The 14,379-nt window shown below is 51.7% G+C and overlaps 19 non-coding genes across 19 annotated transcripts; 11 read left to right on the plus strand and 8 right to left on the minus strand.

Moving 5' to 3' along the window:
- The first annotated feature begins 463 nt into the window (after nt 1–463).
- Nucleotides 464–536, plus strand: Trnav-aac. Its single transcript has one exon. It is a non-coding gene; the product is annotated as a tRNA-Val (tRNA).
- Nucleotides 537–1,270: 734 nt separating this feature from the next.
- Trnap-agg lies at nt 1,271–1,342 on the minus strand. Its single transcript has one exon. It is a non-coding gene; the product is annotated as a tRNA-Pro (tRNA).
- Nucleotides 1,343–1,953: 611 nt separating this feature from the next.
- On the plus strand, nt 1,954–2,026 carry Trnav-aac. Its single transcript has one exon. It is a non-coding gene; the product is annotated as a tRNA-Val (tRNA).
- A 727-nt stretch (nt 2,027–2,753) lies between these two features.
- Nucleotides 2,754–2,825, minus strand: Trnap-agg. Its single transcript has one exon. It is a non-coding gene; the product is annotated as a tRNA-Pro (tRNA).
- A 379-nt stretch (nt 2,826–3,204) lies between these two features.
- On the plus strand, nt 3,205–3,277 carry Trnav-cac. Its single transcript has one exon. It is a non-coding gene; the product is annotated as a tRNA-Val (tRNA).
- Nucleotides 3,278–3,435: 158 nt separating this feature from the next.
- Nucleotides 3,436–3,508, plus strand: Trnav-aac. The gene has a single exon. It is a non-coding gene; the product is annotated as a tRNA-Val (tRNA).
- Nucleotides 3,509–4,385: 877 nt separating this feature from the next.
- Trnav-aac lies at nt 4,386–4,458 on the plus strand. The gene has a single exon. It is a non-coding gene; the product is annotated as a tRNA-Val (tRNA).
- A 736-nt stretch (nt 4,459–5,194) lies between these two features.
- Trnap-agg lies at nt 5,195–5,266 on the minus strand. Its single transcript has one exon. It is a non-coding gene; the product is annotated as a tRNA-Pro (tRNA).
- Nucleotides 5,267–5,877: 611 nt separating this feature from the next.
- Nucleotides 5,878–5,950, plus strand: Trnav-aac. Its single transcript has one exon. It is a non-coding gene; the product is annotated as a tRNA-Val (tRNA).
- A 729-nt stretch (nt 5,951–6,679) lies between these two features.
- On the minus strand, nt 6,680–6,751 carry Trnap-agg. Its single transcript has one exon. It is a non-coding gene; the product is annotated as a tRNA-Pro (tRNA).
- A 786-nt stretch (nt 6,752–7,537) lies between these two features.
- On the plus strand, nt 7,538–7,610 carry Trnav-aac. Its single transcript has one exon. It is a non-coding gene; the product is annotated as a tRNA-Val (tRNA).
- A 748-nt stretch (nt 7,611–8,358) lies between these two features.
- Nucleotides 8,359–8,430, minus strand: Trnap-agg. Its single transcript has one exon. It is a non-coding gene; the product is annotated as a tRNA-Pro (tRNA).
- Nucleotides 8,431–9,041: 611 nt separating this feature from the next.
- On the plus strand, nt 9,042–9,114 carry Trnav-aac. The gene has a single exon. It is a non-coding gene; the product is annotated as a tRNA-Val (tRNA).
- Nucleotides 9,115–9,842: 728 nt separating this feature from the next.
- Trnap-agg lies at nt 9,843–9,914 on the minus strand. Its single transcript has one exon. It is a non-coding gene; the product is annotated as a tRNA-Pro (tRNA).
- A 786-nt stretch (nt 9,915–10,700) lies between these two features.
- On the plus strand, nt 10,701–10,773 carry Trnav-aac. Its single transcript has one exon. It is a non-coding gene; the product is annotated as a tRNA-Val (tRNA).
- A 739-nt stretch (nt 10,774–11,512) lies between these two features.
- Trnap-agg lies at nt 11,513–11,584 on the minus strand. The gene has a single exon. It is a non-coding gene; the product is annotated as a tRNA-Pro (tRNA).
- Nucleotides 11,585–12,195: 611 nt separating this feature from the next.
- On the plus strand, nt 12,196–12,268 carry Trnav-aac. The gene has a single exon. It is a non-coding gene; the product is annotated as a tRNA-Val (tRNA).
- Nucleotides 12,269–12,999: 731 nt separating this feature from the next.
- Nucleotides 13,000–13,071, minus strand: Trnap-agg. The gene has a single exon. It is a non-coding gene; the product is annotated as a tRNA-Pro (tRNA).
- A 786-nt stretch (nt 13,072–13,857) lies between these two features.
- Trnav-aac lies at nt 13,858–13,930 on the plus strand. Its single transcript has one exon. It is a non-coding gene; the product is annotated as a tRNA-Val (tRNA).
- Nucleotides 13,931–14,379: the final 449 nt, after the last annotated feature.

Here is a 14,379-nt window from a genome sequence, read left to right on the forward strand (position 1 = left end):
GCTGAGAAAGTGATTGCTTTTGCTGATATGACTTGCAATAACGACTGCGCGAAACGCCGCTATCTCGTTAGGGGTGCTACGGCAGACACCCTCTCGAGCACCCCGAAGACTTCTTGAGCCCTCGGCTGTGATGGGTTCCAGGCTGACAAAAGAACTGTCGTGTGTGCATTCGCCGACGAGAGAAAGGCTGAGGCAAGTTTGAGTGAACAAGGATGGACTCGTAGGGTCCGTCGTTTCCGTAGTGTGGCGTTTATCACGTCTGCTTCACACGCAGAAGGTCCCCAATTCGATCCCGGGCGGGAACAGTATTTTCCTGCCTATGTCGTATTGTCCTCCAATGAGCCACTTCGATTGTGGATCTGCCGCACGTCCCTTCGTTTTGCAAGTACCACATTTATTGAATTTTTTAGTTACGATGGCAACATCACTACAAGTTGTCTGTGAAGGACGGTGCACACAAGCAGTTTCCGTGGTGTAGCGGTTATCGCGTCTGCCTAACACGCAGATGGTCCCCGGTTCAATCCCGGGCGGAAACACTTTTTCATCACTTTAAGCAAGACTTACTAACATGCATCTGCTACCACCTGTACCCGAAACCTTCGTAATCGCCTTCACGCGTCGGACCAGAGTGTCAATTGCTCACGTCGAATAAGAAATTCGTTTGATATTGACGGCGAGCTTTTTGCGCTGACTCAGCCACTGACGTGCGATCAGTTTGCACAAAACGCGAGGGCTCGTCCGGGATTTGAACCCGGGACCTCCTGCACCCTAAGCAGGAATTATACCCATTTTTTTTTTTTTTTTTTGAACCTGTCTCCGCTGTTAGGACACTAAGCAGTGTGGTTAGCTGCCTTCAGCCCCCGTGGCAATGTCTTGCAGTCCTCCAGCTTTGTTGACCACAGTTAGGTCCCTCGATAAGAGGTGGACAGGTGTCGCATCGCTCTCGCCGTCACTTGTTACCACGAATTGTACTTAACGTAGTTTTCTGCAAGCGTCAGCGTAGCGTCAGTCGAGCTAAGTCGGGCCAAGTCGCATAAGAGGAGCAACAAAATGCGCATTTCCGGTACCGGGAATCGAACCCCGGCCTCCTGGGTGAGAGCCAGGTACCCCAGCCACTTTTTTTTTTTTTTTTTTTTTTTTTTTTTTTTTTTTAACGCGTCGGACCAGAGTGTCAATTGCTCACATCGAATAAGAAGTTCATTTGATATTGACGGCGAGCTTTTTGCGCTGACTCAGCCACTGACGTGCGATCAGTTTGCACAAAACGCTAGGGCTCGTCCGGGATTTGAACCCGGGACCTCCTGCACCCTAAGCAGGAATCATACCCCTAGACCAACGAGCCCTGTGACACGGTGATTGCCAATTATTCCAGTCCCTCGATGTCGTCCAGGGTGCCCTGGAAGTCTCGTGTACGCTGGCGGGATGGGGGCGGCCTTCCTGGGCTATCGGTACCTTCATGTAGAGCTGCCGCTGGGCTCGCACTGCTTGCTGCTGAGAAAGTGATTGCTTTTGCTGATATGACTTGCAATAACGACTGCGCGAAACGCCGCTATCTCGTTAGGGGTGCTACGGCAGACACCCTCTCGAGCACCCCGAAGACTTCTTGAGCCCTCGGCTGTGATGGGTTCCAGGCTGACAAAGGAACTGTCGTGTGTGCATTCGCCGACGAGAGAAAGGCTGAGGCAAGTTTGAGTGAACAAGGATGGACTCGTAGGGTCCGTCGTTTCCGTAGTGTGGCGTTTATCACGTCTGCTTCACACGCAGAAGGTCCCCAATTCGATCCCGGGCGGGAACAGTATTTTCCTGCCTATGTCGTATTGTCCTCCAATGAGCTACTTCGATTGTGGATCTGCCGCACGTCCCTTCGTTTTGCAAGTACCACATTTATTGAATTTTTTAGTTACGATGGCAACATCACTACAAGTTGTCTGTGAAGGACGGTGCACACAAGCAGTTTCCGTGGTGTAGCGGTTATCGCGTCTGCCTAACACGCAGATGGTCCCCGGTTCGATCCCGGGCGGAAACACTTTTTCATCACTTTAAGCAAGACTTACTAACATGCATCTGCTACCACCTGTACCCGAAACCTTCGTAATCGCCTTCACGCGTCGGACCAGAGTGTCAATTGCTCACGTCGAATAAGAAATTCGTTTGATATTGACGGCGAGCTTTTTGCGCTGACTCAGCCACTGACGTGCGATCAGTTTGCACAAAACGCGAGGGCTCGTCCGGGATTTGAACCCGGGACCTCCTGCACCCTAAGCAGGAATTATACCCATTTTTTTTTTTTTTTTTTTTTTTTGAACCTGTCTCCGCTGTTAGGACACTAAGCAGTGTGGTTAGCTGCATTCAGCCCCCGTGGCAATGTCTTGCAGTCCTCCAGCTTTGTTGACCACAGTTAGGTCCCTCGATAAGAGGTGGGCAGGTGTCGCATCGCTCTCGCCGTCACTTGTTACCACGAATTGTACTTAACGTAGTTTTCTGCAAGCGTCAGCGTAGCGTCAGTCGAGCTAAGTCGGGCCAAGTCGCATAAGAGGAGCAACAAAATGCGCATTTCCGGTACCGGGAATCGAACCCCGGCCTCCTGGGTGAGAGCAAGGTACCCCAGCCACTTTTTTTTTTTATTTTTTTTTTTAACGCGTCGGACCAGAGTGTCAATTGCTCACATCGAATAAGAAGTTCATTTGATATTGACGGCGAGCTTTTTGCGCTGACTCAGCCACTGACGTGCGATCAGTTTGCACAAAACGCTAGGGCTCGTCCGGGATTTGAACCCGGGACCTCCTGCACCCTAAGCAGGAATCATACCCCTAGACCAACGAGCCCTGTGACACGGTGATTGCCAATTATTCCAGTCCCTCGATGTCGTCCAGGGTGCCCTGGAAGTCTCGTGTACGCTGGCGGGATGTGGGCGGCCTTCCTGGGCTATCGGTACCTTCATGTAGAGCTGCCGCTGGGCTCACACTGCTTGCTGCTGAGAAAGTGATTGCTTTGCTGATATGACTCGCAATAACGACTGCGCGAAACGCCGCTATCTCGTTAGGGGTGCTACGGCAGACACCCTCTCGAGCACCCCGAAGACTTCTTGAGCCCTCGGCTGTGATGGGTTCCAGGCTGACAAAAGATCTGTCGTGTGTGGATTCGCCGACGATAGAAAGGCTGAGGCAAGTTTGAGTGAAAAAGGATGGACTCATCGGGTCCGTCGTTTCCGTAGTGTAGCGGTTATCACGTCTGCTTCACACGCAGAAGGTCCCCGGTTCGATCCCGGGCGGGAACAGTATTTTCCTGCCTATGTCGTATTGTCCTCCAATGAGCCACTTCGTGTGTGGATCTGCCGCACGTCCCTTCGTTTTGCAAGTACCACATTTATTGAATTTTTTAGTTACGATGGCAACATCACTACAAGTTGTCTGTGAGGTACGGTGCACACAAGCAGTTTCCGTGCTGTAGCGGTTATCACGTCTGTCTAACACGCAGAAGGTCCCCGGTTCGATCCCGGGCGGAAACACTTTTTCATCACTTTAAGCAAGACTTACTAACATGCATCTGCTACCATCTGTACCCGAAACCTTCGTAATCACCTTCACGCGTCGGACCAGAGTGTCAATTGCTCACGTCGAATAAGAAATTCGTTTGATATTGACGGCGAGCTTTTTGCGCTGACTCAGCCACTGACGTGCGATCAGTTTGCACAAAACGCTAGGGCTCGTTCGGGATTTGAACCAGCGACCTTCTGCACCCTAAGCAGGAATCATACCCCTAGACCAACGAGCCCTGTGACACGGCGATTGCCAATTATTCCAGTCCCTCGATGTCGTCCAGGGTGCCCTGGAAGTCTCGTGTACGCTGGCGGGATGGGGGCGGCCCTCCTGGGCTATCGGTACCTTCATGTAGAGCTGCCGCTGGGCTCGCACTGAGTGCTGCTGAGAAAGTGATTGCTTTTGCTGATATGACTTGCAATAACGACTGCGCGAAACGCCGCTATCTCGTTAGGGGTGCTACGGCAGACACCCTCTCGAGCACCCCGAAGACTTCTTGAGCCCTCGGCTGTGATGGGTTCCAGGCTGACAAAAGAACTGTCGTGTGTGCATTCGCCGACGAGAGAAAGGCTGAGGCAAGTTTGAGTGAACAAGGATGGACTCGTAGGGTCCGTCGTTTCCGTAGTGTGGCGTTTATCACGTCTGCTTCACACGCAGAAGGTCCCCAATTCGATCCCGGGCGGGAACAGTATTTTCCTGCCTATGTCGTATTGTCCTCCAATGAGCCACTTCGATTGTGGATCTGCCGCACGTCCCTTCGTTTTGCAAGTACCACATTTATTGAATTTTTTAGTTACGATGGCAACATCACTACAAGTTGTCTGTGAAGGACGGTGCACACAAGCAGTTTCCGTGGTGTAGCGGTTATCGCGTCTGCCTAACACGCAGATGGTCCCCGGTTCAATCCCGGGCGGAAACACTTTTTCATCACTTTAAGCAAGACTTACTAACATGCATCTGCTACCACCTGTACCCGAAACCTTCGTAATCGCCTTCACGCGTCGGACCAGAGTGTCAATTGCTCACGTCGAATAAGAAATTCGTTTGATATTGACGGCGAGCTTTTTGCGCTGACTCAGCCACTGACGTGCGATCAGTTTGCACAAAACGCGAGGGCTCGTCCGGGATTTGAACCCGGGACCTCCTGCACCCTAAGCAGGAATTATACCCATTTTTTTTTTTTTTTTTTGAACCTGTCTCCGCTGTTAGGACACTAAGCAGTGTGGTTAGCTGCCTTCAGCCCCCGTGGCAATGTCTTGCAGTCCTCCAGCTTTGTTGACCACAGTTAGGTCCCTCGATAAGAGGTGGACAGGTGTCGCATCGCTCTCGCCGTCACTTGTTACCACGAATTGTACTTAACGTAGTTTTCTGCAAGCGTCAGCGTAGCGTCAGTCGAGCTAAGTCGGGCCAAGTCGCATAAGAGGAGCAACAAAATGCGCATTTCCGGTACCGGGAATCGAACCCCGGCCTCCTGGGTGAGAGCCAGGTACCCCAGCCACTTTTTTTTTTTTTTTTTTTTTTTTTTTTTTTTTTTTTTAACGCGTCGGACCAGAGTGTCAATTGCTCACATCGAATAAGAAGTTCATTTGATATTGACGGCGAGCTTTTTGCGCTGACTCAGCCACTGACGTGCGATCAGTTTGCACAAAACGCTAGGGCTCGTCCGGGATTTGAACCCGGGACCTCCTGCACCCTAAGCAGGAATCATACCCCTAGACCAACGAGCCCTGTGACACGGTGATTGCCAATTATTCCAGTCCCTCGATGTCGTCCAGGGTGCCCTGGAAGTCTCGTGTACGCTGGCGGGATGGGGGCGGCCTTCCTGGGCTATCGGTACCTTCATGTAGAGCTGCCGCTGGGCTCGCACTGCTTGCTGCTGAGAAAGTGATTGCTTTTGCTGATATGACTTGCAATAACGACTGCGCGAAACGCCGCTATCTCGTTAGGGGTGCTACGGCAGACACCCTCTCGAGCACCCCGAAGACTTCTTGAGCCCTCGGCTGTGATGGGTTCCAGGCTGACAAAGGAACTGTCGTGTGTGCATTCGCCGACGAGAGAAAGGCTGAGGCAAGTTTGAGTGAACAAGGATGGACTCGTAGGGTCCGTCGTTTCCGTAGTGTGGCGTTTATCACGTCTGCTTCACACGCAGAAGGTCCCCAATTCGATCCCGGGCGGGAACAGTATTTTCCTGCCTATGTCGTATTGTCCTCCAATGAGCTACTTCGATTGTGGATCTGCCGCACGTCCCTTCGTTTTGCAAGTACCACATTTATTGAATTTTTTAGTTACGATGGCAACATCACTACAAGTTGTCTGTGAAGGACGGTGCACACAAGCAGTTTCCGTGGTGTAGCGGTTATCGCGTCTGCCTAACACGCAGATGGTCCCCGGTTCGATCCCGGGCGGAAACACTTTTTCATCACTTTAAGCAAGACTTACTAACATGCATCTGCTACCACCTGTACCCGAAACCTTCGTAATCGCCTTCACGCGTCGGACCAGAGTGTCAATTGCTCACGTCGAATAAGAAATTCGTTTGATATTGACGGCGAGCTTTTTGCGCTGACTCAGCCACTGACGTGCGATCAGTTTGCACAAAACGCGAGGGCTCGTCCGGGATTTGAACCCGGGACCTCCTGCACCCTAAGCAGGAATTATACCCATTTTTTTTTTTTTTTTTTTTTTTTTGAACCTGTCTCCGCTGTTAGGACACTAAGCAGTGTGGTTAGCTGCATTCAGCCCCCGTGGCAATGTCTTGCAGTCCTCCAGCTTTGTTGACCACAGTTAGGTCCCTCGATAAGAGGTGGGCAGGTGTCGCATCGCTCTCGCCGTCACTTGTTACCACGAATTGTACTTAACGTAGTTTTCTGCAAGCGTCAGCGTAGCGTCAGTCGAGCTAAGTCGGGCCAAGTCGCATAAGAGGAGCAACAAAATGCGCATTTCCGGTACCGGGAATCGAACCCCGGCCTCCTGGGTGAGAGCAAGGTACCCCAGCCACTTTTTTTTTTTTATTTTTTTTTTTAACGCGTCGGACCAGAGTGTCAATTGCTCACATCGAATAAGAAGTTCATTTGATATTGACGGCGAGCTTTTTGCGCTGACTCAGCCACTGACGTGCGATCAGTTTGCACAAAACGCTAGGGCTCGTCCGGGATTTGAACCCGGGACCTCCTGCACCCTAAGCAGGAATCATACCCCTAGACCAACGAGCCCTGTGACACGGCGATTACCAATTATTCCAGTCCCTCGATGTCGTCCAGGGTGCCCTGGAAGTCTCGTGTACGCTGGCGGGATGGGGGCGGCCCTCCTGGGCTATCGGTACCTTCATGTAGAGCTGCCGCTGGGCTCGCACCCTAAGCAGGAATCATACCCCTAGACCAACGAGCCCTGTGACACGGCGATTACCAATTATTCCAGTCCCTCGATGTCGTCCAGGGTGCCCTGGAAGTCTCGTGTACGCTGGCGGGATGGGGGCGGCCCTCCTGGGCTATCGGTACCTTCATGTAGAGCTGCCGCTGGGCTCGCACTGAGTGCTGCTGAGAAAGTGATTGCTTTTGCTGATATGACTTGCAATAACGACTGCGCGAAACGCCGCTATCTCGTTAGGGGTGCTACGGCAGACACCCTCTCGAGCACCCCGATGACTTCTTGAGCCCTCGGCTGTGATGGGTTCCAGGCTGACAAAGGAACTGTCGTGTGTGCATTCGCCGACGAGAGAAAGGCTGAGGCAAGTTTGAGTGAACAAGGATGGACTCGTAGGGTCCGTCGTTTCCGTAGTGTGGCGTTTATCACGTCTGCTTCACACGCAGAAGGTCCCCAATTCGATCCCGGGCGGGAACAGTATTTTCCTGCCTATGTCGTATTGTCCTCCAATGAGCTACTTCGATTGTGGATCTGCCGCACGTCCCTTCGTTTTGCAAGTACCACATTTATTGAATTTTTTAGTTACGATGGCAACATCACTACAAGTTGTCTGTGAAGGACGGTGCACACAAGCAGTTTCCGTGGTGTAGCGGTTATCGCGTCTGCCTAACACGCAGATGGTCCCCGGTTCGATCCCGGGCGGAAACACTTTTTCATCACTTTAAGCAAGACTTACTAACATGCATCTGCTACCACCTGTACCCGAAACCTTCGTAATCGCCTTCACGCGTCGGACCAGAGTGTCAATTGCTCACGTCGAATAAGAAATTCGTTTGATATTGACGGCGAGCTTTTTGCGCTGACTCAGCCACTGACGTGCGATCAGTTTGCACAAAACGCGTTGGCTCGTCCGGGATTTGAACCCGGGACCTCCTGCACCCTAAGCAGGAATTATACCCATTTTTTTTTTTTTTTTTTTTTGAACCTGTCTCCACTGTTAGGACACTAAGCAGTGTGGTTAGCTGCATTCAACCCCCGTGGCAATGTCTTGCAGTCCTCCAGCTTTGTTGACCACAGTTAGGTGCCTCGATAAGAGGTGGACAGGTGTCGCAACGCTCTCGCCGTCACTTGTTACCACGAATCGTACTTAACGTAGTTTTCTGCAAGCGTCAGCGTAGCGTCAGTCGAGCTAAGTCGGGCCAAGTCGCATAAGAGGAGCAACAAAATGCGCATTTCCGGTACCGGGAATCGAACCCCGGCCTCCTGGGTGAGAGCCAGGTACCCCAGCCACTTTTTTTTTTTTTTTTTTTTTTTTTTTTTTTTTTTTTTTTTTTTTTTAACGCGTCGGACCAGAGTGTCAATTGCTCACATCGAATAAGAAGTTCATTTGATATTGACGGCGAGCTTTTTGCGCTGACTCAGCCACTGACGTGCGATCAGTTTGCACAAAACGCTAGGGCTCGTGCGGGATTTGAACCCGGGACCTCCTGCACCCTAAGCAGGAATCATACCCCTAGACCAACGAGCCCTGTGACACGGTGATTGCCAATTATTCCAGTCCCTCGATGTCGTCCAGGGTGCCCTGGAAGTCTCGTGTACGCTGGCGGGATGGGGGCGGCCTTCCTGGGCTATCGGTACCTTCATGTAGAGCTGCCGCTGGGCTCGCACTGCTTGCTGCTGAGAAAGTGATTGCTTTTGCTGATATGACTTGCAATAACGACTGCGCGAAACGCCGCTATCTCGTTAGGGGTGCTACGGCAGACACCCTCTCGAGCACCCCGAAGACTTCTTGAGCCCTCGGCTGTGATGGGTTCCAGGCTGACAAAGGAACTGTCGTGTGTGCATTCGCCGACGAGAGAAAGGCTGAGGCAAGTTTGAGTGAACAAGGATGGACTCGTAGGGTCCGTCGTTTCCGTAGTGTGGCGTTTATCACGTCTGCTTCACACGCAGAAGGTCCCCAATTCGATCCCGGGCGGGAACAGTATTTTCCTGCCTATGTCGTATTGTCCTCCAATGAGCTACTTCGATTGTGGATCTGCCGCACGTCCCTTCGTTTTGCAAGTACCACATTTATTGAATTTTTTAGTTACGATGGCAACATCACTACAAGTTGTCTGTGAAGGACGGTGCACACAAGCAGTTTCCGTGGTGTAGCGGTTATCGCGTCTGCCTAACACGCAGATGGTCCCCGGTTCGATCCCGGGCGGAAACACTTTTTCATCACTTTAAGCAAGACTTACTAACATGCATCTGCTACCACCTGTACCCGAAACCTTCGTAATCGCCTTCACGCGTCGGACCAGAGTGTCAATTGCTCACGTCGAATAAGAAATTCGTTTGATATTGACGGCGAGCTTTTTGCGCTGACTCAGCCACTGACGTGCGATCAGTTTGCACAAAACGCGAGGGCTCGTCCGGGATTTGAACCCGGGACCTCCTGCACCCTAAGCAGGAATTATACCCATTTTTTTTTTTTTTTTTTTTTTTTGAACCTGTCTCCGCTGTTAGGACACTAAGCAGTGTGGTTAGCTGCATTCAGCCCCCGTGGCAATGTCTTGCAGTCCTCCAGCTTTGTTGACCACAGTTAGGTCCCTCGATAAGAGGTGGGCAGGTGTCGCATCGCTCTCGCCGTCACTTGTTACCACGAATTGTACTTAACGTAGTTTTCTGCAAGCGTCAGCGTAGCGTCAGTCGAGCTAAGTCGGGCCAAGTCGCATAAGAGGAGCAACAAAATGCGCATTTCCGGTACCGGGAATCGAACCCCGGCCTCCTGGGTGAGAGCAAGGTACCCCAGCCACTTTTTTTTTTTTATTTTTTTTTTTAACGCGTCGGACCAGAGTGTCAATTGCTCACATCGAATAAGAAGTTCATTTGATATTGACGGCGAGCTTTTTGCGCTGACTCAGCCACTGACGTGCGATCAGTTTGCACAAAACGCTAGGGCTCGTCCGGGATTTGAACCCGGGACCTCCTGCACCCTAAGCAGGAATCATACCCCTAGACCAACGAGCCCTGTGACACGGCGATTACCAATTATTCCAGTCCCTCGATGTCGTCCAGGGTGCCCTGGAAGTCTCGTGTACGCTGGCGGGATGGGGGCGGCCCTCCTGGGCTATCGGTACCTTCATGTAGAGCTGCCGCTGGGCTCGCACCCTAAGCAGGAATCATACCCCTAGACCAACGAGCCCTGTGACACGGCGATTACCAATTATTCCAGTCCCTCGATGTCGTCCAGGGTGCCCTGGAAGTCTCGTGTACGCTGGCGGGATGGGGGCGGCCCTCCTGGGCTATCGGTACCTTCATGTAGAGCTGCCGCTGGGCTCGCACTGAGTGCTGCTGAGAAAGTGATTGCTTTTGCTGATATGACTTGCAATAACGACTGCGCGAAACGCCGCTATCTCGTTAGGGGTGCTACGGCAGACACCCTCTCGAGCACCCCGATGACTTCTTGAGCCCTCGGCTGTGATGGGTTCCAGGCTGACAAAGGAACTGTCGTGTGTGCATTCGCCGACGAGAGAAAGGCTGAGGCAAGTTTGAGTGAACAAGGATGGACTCGTAGGGTCCGTCGTTTCCGTAGTGTGGCGTTTATCACGTCTGCTTCACACGCAGAAGGTCCCCAATTCGATCCCGGGCGGGAACAGTATTTTCCTGCCTATGTCGTATTGTCCTCCAATGAGCTACTTCGATTGTGGATCTGCCGCACGTCCCTTCGTTTTGCAAGTACCACATTTATTGAATTTTTTAGTTACGATGGCAACATCACTACAAGTTGTCTGTGAAGGACGGTGCACACAAGCAGTTTCCGTGGTGTAGCGGTTATCGCGTCTGCCTAACACGCAGATGGTCCCCGGTTCGATCCCGGGCGGAAACACTTTTTCATCACTTTAAGCAAGACTTACTAACATGCATCTGCTACCACCTGTACCCGAAACCTTCGTAATCGCCTTCACGCGTCGGACCAGAGTGTCAATTGCTCACGTCGAATAAGAAATTCGTTTGATATTGACGGCGAGCTTTTTGCGCTGACTCAGCCACTGACGTGCGATCAGTTTGCACAAAACGCGTTGGCTCGTCCGGGATTTGAACCCGGGACCTCCTGCACCCTAAGCAGGAATTATACCCATTTTTTTTTTTTTTTTTTTTTGAACCTGTCTCCACTGTTAGGACACTAAGCAGTGTGGTTAGCTGCATTCAACCCCCGTGGCAATGTCTTGCAGTCCTCCAGCTTTGTTGACCACAGTTAGGTGCCTCGATAAGAGGTGGACAGGTGTCGCAACGCTCTCGCCGTCACTTGTTACCACGAATCGTACTTAACGTAGTTTTCTGCAAGCGTCAGCGTAGCGTCAGTCGAGCTAAGTCGGGCCAAGTCGCATAAGAGGAGCAACAAAATGCGCATTTCCGGTACCGGGAATCGAACCCCGGCCTCCTGGGTGAGAGCCAGGTACCCCAGCCACTTTTTTTTTTTTTTTTTTTTTTTTTTTTTTTTTTTTTTAACGCGTCGGACCAGAGTGTCAATTGCTCACATCGAATAAGAAGTTCATTTGATATTGACGGCGAGCTTTTTGCGCTGACTCAGCCACTGACGTGCGATCAGTTTGCACAAAACGCTAGGGCTCGTGCGGGATTTGAACCCGGGACCTCCTGCACCCTAAGCAGGAATCATACCCCTAGACCAACGAGCCCTGTGACACGGTGATTGCCAATTATTCCAGTCCCTCGATGTCGTCCAGGGTGCCCTGGAAGTCTCGTGTACGCTGGCGGGATGGGGGCGGCCTTCCTGGGCTATCGGTACCTTCATGTAGAGCTGCCGCTGGGCTCGCACTGCTTGCTGCTGAGAAAGTGATTGCTTTTGCTGATATGACTTGCAATAACGACTGCGCGAAACGCCGCTATCTCGTTAGGGGTGCTACGGCAGACACCCTCTCGAGCACCCCGAAGACTTCTTGAGCCCTCGGCTGTGATGGGTTCCAGGCTGACAAAGGAACTGTCGTGTGTGCATTCGCCGACGAGAGAAAGGCTGAGGCAAGTTTGAGTGAACAAGGATGGACTCGTAGGGTCCGTCGTTTCCGTAGTGTGGCGTTTATCACGTCTGCTTCACACGCAGAAGGTCCCCAATTCGATCCCGGGCGGGAACAGTATTTTCCTGCCTATGTCGTATTGTCCTCCAATGAGCTACTTCGATTGTGGATCTGCCGCACGTCCCTTCGTTTTGCAAGTACCACATTTATTGAATTTTTTAGTTACGATGGCAACATCACTACAAGTTGTCTGTGAAGGACGGTGCACACAAGCAGTTTCCGTGGTGTAGCGGTTATCGCGTCTGCCTAACACGCAGATGGTCCCCGGTTCGATCCCGGGCGGAAACACTTTTTCATCACTTTAAGCAAGACTTACTAACATGCATCTGCTACCACCTGTACCCGAAACCTTCGTAATCGCCTTCACGCGTCGGACCAGAGTGTCAATTGCTCACGTCGAATAAGAAATTCGTTTGATATTGACGGCGAGCTTTTTGCGCTGACTCAGCCACTGACGTGCGATCAGTTTGCACAAAACGCGAGGGCTCGTCCGGGATTTGAACCCGGGACCTCCTGCACCCTAAGCAGGAATTATACCCATTTTTTTTTTTTTTTTTTTTTTTTTTTGAACCTGTCTCCGCTGTTAGGACACTAAGCAGTGTGGTTAGCTGCATTCAGCCCCCGTGGCAATGTCTTGCAGTCCTCCAGCTTTGTTGACCACAGTTAGGTTCCTCGATAAGAGGTGGGCAGGTGTCGCATCGCTCTCGCCGTCACTTGTTACCACGAATTGTACTTAACGTAGTTTTCTGCAAGCGTCAGCGTAGCGTCAGTCGAGCTAAGTCGGGCCAAGTCGCATAAGAGGAGCAACAAAATGCGCATTTCCGGTACCGGGAATCGAACCCCGGCCTCCTGGGTGAGAGCAAGGTACCCCAGCCACTTTTTTTTTTTTATTTTTTTTTTTAACGCGTCGGACCAGAGTGTCAATTGCTCACATCGAATAAGAAGTTCATTTGATATTGACGGCGAGCTTTTTGCGCTGACTCAGCCACTGACGTGCGATCAGTTTGCACAAAACGCTAGGGCTCGTCCGGGATTTGAACCCGGGACCTCCTGCACCCTAAGCAGGAATCATACCCCTAGACCAACGAGCCCTGTGACACGGCGATTACCAATTATTCCAGTCCCTCGATGTCGTCCAGGGTGCCCTGGAAGTCTCGTGTACGCTGGCGGGATGGGGGCGGCCCTCCTGGGCTATCGGTACCTTCATGTAGAGCTGCCGCTGGGCTCGCACCCTAAGCAGGAATCATACCCCTAGACCAACGAGCCCTGTGACACGGCGATTACCAATTATTCCAGTCCCTCGATGTCGTCCAGGGTGCCCTGGAAGTCTCGTGTACGCTGGCGGGATGGGGGCGGCCCTCCTGGGCTATCGGTACCTTCATGTAGAGCTGCCGCTGGGCTCGCACTGAGTGCTGCTGAGAAAGTGATTGCTTTTGCTGATATGACTTGCAATAACGACTGCGCGAAACGCCGCTATCTCGTTAGGGGTGCTACGGCAGACACCCTCTCGAGCACCCCGAAGACTTCTTGAGCCCTCGGCTGTGATGGGTTCCAGGCTGACAAAGGAACTGTCGTGTGTGCATTCGCCGACGAGAGAAAGGCTGAGGCAAGTTTGAGTGAACAAGGATGGACTCGTAGGGTCCGTCGTTTCCGTAGTGTGGCGTTTATCACGTCTGCTTCACACGCAGAAGGTCCCCAATTCGATCCCGGGCGGGAACAGTATTTTCCTGCCTATGTCGTATTGTCCTCCAATGAGCTACTTCGATTGTGGATCTGCCGCACGTCCCTTCGTTTTGCAAGTACCACATTTATTGAATTTTTTAGTTACGATGGCAACATCACTACAAGTTGTCTGTGAAGGACGGTGCACACAAGCAGTTTCCGTGGTGTAGCGGTTATCGCGTCTGCCTAACACGCAGATGGTCCCCGGTTCGATCCCGGGCGGAAACACTTTTTCATCACTTTAAGCAAGACTTACTAACATGCATCTGCTACCACCTGTACCCGAAACCTTCGTAATCGCCTTCACGCGTCGGACCAGAGTGTCAATTGCTCACGTCGAATAAGAAATTCGTTTGATATTGACGGCGAGCTTTTTGCGCTGACTCAGCCACTGACGTGCGATCAGTTTGCACAAAACGCGAGGGCTCGTCCGGGATTTGAACCCGGGACCTCCTGCACCCTAAGCAGGAATTATACCCATTTTTTTTTTTTTTTTTTTTTTTTGAACCTGTCTCCGCTGTTAGGACACTAAGCAGTGTGGTTAGCTGCATTCAGCCCCCGTGGCAATGTCTTGCAGTCCTCCAGCTTTGTTGACCACAGTTAGGTCCCTCGATAAGAGGTGGGCAGGTGTCGCATCGCTCTCGCCGTCACTTGTTACCACGAATTGTACTTAACGT

This window comes from Schistocerca piceifrons, chromosome 2 (genome assembly GCF_021461385.2).
Source record: "Schistocerca piceifrons isolate TAMUIC-IGC-003096 chromosome 2, iqSchPice1.1, whole genome shotgun sequence".
NCBI lineage: Eukaryota > Metazoa > Arthropoda > Insecta > Orthoptera > Acrididae > Schistocerca > Schistocerca piceifrons.